Below are 6,000 nucleotides of genomic sequence, written 5' to 3' on the forward strand. Positions count from 1 at the left end.
GAGCTTAAATTTGAAAATGTGCCTAAAACCAATGATGATATTAACAACAAGAAAAGTTAACAGGAAAACTAACCATTACCATCAGCTAAGCACTGTTCCATGTACTTTTAATGTATTAACTCACAAAAATCCCCAAGTATGTTAGGAATGAAATGTAGACTTATATGGCAGGAAAGCACATCTGTGGGTAATCCTAAAAAGAAGGATTAGCACCAGTTCTGTGCCATACAGAGGAAACGTAGCCATATTTAAGGGTAACTGGGGCACCTGGGTGGCTCGGGTGGTTACGTGTCTGACTCCTGGATTTCAGCTCAGATTGTGATCTCAGGGTTGTGAGATCAAGCCCTGTGTAGGGCTCCATGCTTAGCACAGAGGTTTTTTTGTTTGTTTGTTTGTCTGTTTGTTTTTTAAAGATTTTATGTATTTATTTGACAGAGAAAGAGAGAGGGAACACAAGCAGGGGAAGAGTGGGAGGGAGGAGGAGGCTCCCTGCTGAGCAGGAAGCCCAACTCAGGGCTCAATCCCAAAACACTGGGTCATGACATGAGCTGAAGGCAGATGCCCAATGACTGAGTCACCCAGGCAACCCTCAGCAGAATCTGCTTGAGATACTTTCTTTCCCTCTTCTGCTGGTCCTCCCCCAACTCATGTGTGCTTGCTCTAAAAAAATAAATAAAATATTTTTTTTCAAAGGGTAAAAAAGATTAAGGGTCACTAAATGAGAAAAACATAAATTTGCTATATTATGTAATGGGCAAAAGACAACTCAAGATATTAACATGATAAATTAGATGCTGTGGCGGGCAAAGTCTAACTGCATTTAGGAATCAGAACAAAGAGGAAAACAGTATGCCCCAGTGTTCTGGGTGGTATCAGCGCAAACTGAGAATATAAAAAGAATTTTTTTAAAGTTTCCAAAAATATAACAATAGTGATCTAACATTAATAAGAAAGGAAGACAGAAAAGTAAAATGACACAAGGACACAGTTACAAGAGAAGATTCACAGGAGGTAACAAATGAAGTGGGGAAAATTTATGATTTGTAAATGCTGACTGTGATATTACTTCTTCCCACACTGAAGGGATCAGGATATCCTGTATCTTCTGTATACACACAGGTATAACACTGAATGTAGGGTGGGCAAAAGATGCTAAAAATATAAATATGCAGATAGCAGAATAAATGAAAACCTCTTATCTTAGCTATAGGAAGGTATTATTTTATTTCAAAGATCCAATTTGAGAATTTGTACTTTAACAGGTAAATGTAGTCTGTTGCTATTTATGGTAATTCCTGAAATATATCAAGTCATCTCTCACATTTTACTTGGTACTTTATATTTGTCACAATCTTACTACCAGTTCTATTGTACTTTTCTTCCTCCTTTGTGAAATAATTTATCTTTTCCATTTTTTCTCCCTTACAACTTTAGAAGTTATACACATCTGTTTCTCAGCTTTAAGGGGCTATCCATCACATAATACCATGAATATTTAACTTAAAATCGAGACTAATTCAATATCTTAGATCTCCCTTTCTGAAGAATAGAAGCATCAAACTCAATTTGATCACCTCTCACCTCATTTATATACAGTTAGCGCTTTGTGTATGTTTTTAGCACTACATATTAGTATCATAATTGCTTTACACACCCATTTGTTCAGATTCACCTCTGTGTTTTGTCATGACTTATCACTTGCCACTCCTCTCAAGCATTCTTTTGGGTTTCATATTCTTTTCCTGTAGTATGTCCATTAGAATTTTACAATGAAATTACACAATTAAAGGTACCGCTGCTATAATTTATTTCATTACCAACGCAAATTTAATGATACTCTGAGACGAACTCTCCTGTTGACTAAACCTCAGTTAGTGTCCTCTGAGGCCTGTTCTCAACTAGGCCTTGACTAGGTCTTCCAGGTCTATCCGGGCTGAGCTCAGTTTCCGCAAGAACCCTTTTAAATCAGTCTAGTGACAGTCCCTTCACCCTTGATATCTGATCAAGTTCCTTAAACCCTGTCCCTGATGCGTTAGTGCCCGATCTGCATTCAGCAAGAATCCCCCTACTGTTGGTGTTTCTCTTAGTAATCTTCTATCCAGTGATTTCCCCCCCGCCCACTCTGCCTGTTGGCTGTAAGTCCCTAGCTGTCTTAGCAGTATGTGGAGTTGAGCTCGGTTTTACTGAAATTTCTCACCCCCTATTCCAACAGTTACTGAATAAAATCTATATCACTGTTAATGGGGGCTGGCTTTATTTCTCATTGAAGCAGCATGAGCCCAGCTGACTGGTGGAAGAGAAACAGGAGTAAAGAAATAAACCCTTTGTGACACAGGCTTGGATGGGCAGCCAAAAGCTGAAAATGGAGCACAGACACTGAGGAAATTCTGACATGACAGATCCAAGAACTAGGGAACAGTGTCAAATATAGCCACATATAAGGAACTGGAGTGCTAGGAAAAAATTAAGAATGAAATACATCAAACCACTTATTTAGGAAACCGAGAAGGCAACAAGAAAAATAACCAGGAAACCCACCCCCCCACACACACTAAAAAAAACAAAGGTAAGTCTGGAAACAACAGAGTTGAACAGCTAAAAACCAAAGATAAAAAGAAAATCTTGACGGCAACAAGAGAAAACAGAATATTAAATACGGAAAAGCAGAGATTTAAAAATCAGAGAAGGTAGTATGTAACCCAGAAGACAGTGAAGTGAATTAAGTATGAGCAGAAAAGTGTCGATCCAGATTTCCGTACCGACAGAAAACATCCTGCACAAGGAAGGCCTGTAGGCAGAAAGAGCTGCTTGCTGCCTTGTGGGGTTTGAAGTAACATATCACACAGAACGGGAGGAGGAACAGAAGCATATTGTTGCAAGCCTCTTATAAAATAGCATGATGTCATTTGACATCAGTCTGTGACAGTCTGAAGATATCGTATTCCACAGGGCATCCACTTAAGTGGTGAAAATATTCCCATTAAAAAATGAGAGATTTTCACATTAGTTAAAAAAGACCAACCATAGGAAACCCACTCTAAATATAAATAGATTAAAAGTAAGAAGATGGAAAAAGATACACCACACAGACATTACAAGAAAGCTGAAGGGACTATTAATGTTTTTTTCTTTTTTTTTACCTCCAGGGCTTCTGACTATAAACCGTGGGTTCCCATGACTAGCCATCTCACCTCAGACTAGTCATTCACTAGAACACCTCAAAAACCCCCAAAACTATTTACTTATATATTGCTAATTGGTTTTATTTTATTTTTAAATATTTTATTTATTTTTCTGAGAGCAAGACAAAGTGAGAGAGGGAAACAAGCAGTGGGATTGGGAGAGAGAGAAGCAGGCTTCCCTCCCAGCAGAGAGCCTGATGCAGAGCTAGACCATGACTTGGGCCAAAGGCAGACGCTTAACAACTGAGCCACCCGGGAGCCCCCTATATTACCAATTTATTATAAAGGTTTCAAATCTGGAGCAGCCAAAGAGAACAGATATATAGGCAAGGGTTGGGGATGTGTGTGGTATGTGGAACTCCCACACCCTCTCTGGGGCACACCACTCGAAGCTTCCTGAACTCTGTTGTTCAGAGGCTCCTAGAGAGGTTTCATTACCTAGGCTTGAGTGATTAAGTCACTGGCCACTGGTGATGGCCACCCCCCCAACACACCTGAAGTGATCTAGCGGCCCCCAGCCACCAGTTACTTCAGTATACAAAAGACACTCTTTTCATGCCAGAGATTCCAAGGGTTTTAGGAGCGATGTGCCAGTAACCATGGGGAAAGAGCCAAAAACTTTTTTTTCCCCCTTTGGTTATATTATAGTCTCTCTCACAGTAAAAACTGCAATGGACCTCCTTTTTTTTTTTAAGGACATTCAAATTTTGCAGCATGGCCTAGAACTTCAAGATCAAGTTTATGCTGGTGTCTCCAACTTTATTTCATACCATTGCTCACTGTGCTTGTCGTGACAGAAACACACTAGCTATCTTGCTATTGACTGAATGAGTCCAGGGTGCTCCTGACCAGGACCTTCCTGCCTCTCTCAGCAATGCTCTTCTACATATCTTTGCTGTCAAGATTATTCATATAATTTAGGTCCTTTCCAGATACAATCTTGAAGAGACTACCCTTGGCCACTTGGCTGAAACAGTCTACTTATCCCCAATACCCTCTATCACTATCATCTCATCTTCTGGTCTTTAAAACCCTTCACAGCATTTAGCATGACCTGAAATTATAGGATTAATTTATTTGCATCCTTTCTTCCTCTGTGGTCCTTATCTCTACACCTCCCCGCTGAATGTAAGCCCAGCAAAGGGAGAGTCCTTGACTTTCTTGTTCATTGATGTATATCCTGAGCTTTTAGAAGGGCACTTAGTTAAATGCTGGTTAAAAGTAAAAATTTCCCAGGGGTGCCTGGGTTGCTCAGTGGGTTAAAGCCTCTGCGTTCAGCTCAGGTCATAATCCCAGGGTCCTGGGATTGAACCCAATCACAGGGTCCTGGGATCGAACCCACATTGAGCTCTCTGCTCAGCAGGGAGCCTGCTTCCTCCTCTCTCTCTGCCTGCCTCTCTGCCTACTTGTGATCTCTGTCAAATAAATAAAATAAACAAAACTTTAAAAAAAAAAAGTATAAACTTCCCAGATGCCTATTTTAGGAAGGCCCTGTGTATGTGTATCTTGCCTCTTCTGATGCCCACAAATATTGTGACAAAGGTCTTATTATCCAAATTTACAATGAGGAAACAAAGGCTCATAGAGATTAAGTGACTCTTCTAAGCCAGTAAGTGGCTTAGCTAGGATTTGTGGGTTGGCAGTAGTAATATTAAAATAGGCTTCAGAACAAAAAGGTTCTACCAGAAATAGAGACATCATCATAAAGGGGTCAAAGGCTCAAAAGGACATAAAGATCCTAGTATTTATAAGTTTACTAATTCTTAAAATTGGTAACGCAAAAACCAATAGAACTGAAAAAAGTAAACACAAAATTATAGCTACAGAGTTCAACACTGCTTCTCACTGTGTCACTGACAAAGCTCTTAGGAACTTTATCCCCAAACCCATTTTTCCATTAGCCCTATGATTTTCAGTACACTATTTTATATGGAGCAGTGATTCTTTTTTAGGAAAACACACATCATGTTATAAAAGAAGTCACCGTATTTGTAAACCTTCTCTCCTCTCCATTTGTTTTTAGCCTCCTCTTATCTATATAGATACATACCCTTTCTGTGTTGCCTAGATTTGCAACCGTACAATCTGTCACCTAGCTCCCACATCTGTTTTAACATCAGTTCTTTGTGGGGGGTTGTCAGCGTAGCACGGTTGGCTGACTGTCTGATTCTTGGATTCAGCTCTGGTCGTGATCTTGGGGTTGGGGGTAGAGTCCCTCGTCGGTATCCATGATCAACACAGAGTCTGCTTGTTTCTCTCTCTGTCTCCCTACCATGTTCACTCTCTCTCTTTCTCAAACAAGTAAGACTTTAAGGAAAAAAATAAAATAAAATAAAATAAGATTAGTTCTTCAGGTAAAGTCAGAGTCTACTACCAGCCTTTTTGCCATGCTTCTTTATGTCACTCCCTGGTTACCTGATACTCATTCTCTAACAGAGGCTTCTAGGAACAAAGATCCTACAGTTCTTGTCCCTTCAGAAAAGACTTGCTGTCTTTGTTGAAGAGTATCTTCTTAACTGGGTGTAATACTCTCAATGTGACACCTTGAGGATTTTGTAGAAACTGCTCTTGCTGACTCTGAGCTACAGATTTTACTATGGAAAAGTCTGAGGCTATTTGGACTTTCTCTTATATTGGCCGGTTGTCAAAATAACTGTTTTTCAAATCTAGTCCCTTGATCAGAATATATCCTAATGTTGCTAAGGACTGGCTCTTTTACACAGATTCAATCACAAATCTCTTCCCCAACAAAATGTATTCTCAAAATATTTTAAACATTTGTTCTATTTCTTTTCCTTTCTATTTTGGGGAATGAATT

This window comes from Mustela erminea, chromosome 14, assembly GCF_009829155.1.
Source record: "Mustela erminea isolate mMusErm1 chromosome 14, mMusErm1.Pri, whole genome shotgun sequence".
NCBI classification, from domain to species: Eukaryota; Metazoa; Chordata; class Mammalia; order Carnivora; family Mustelidae; genus Mustela; species Mustela erminea.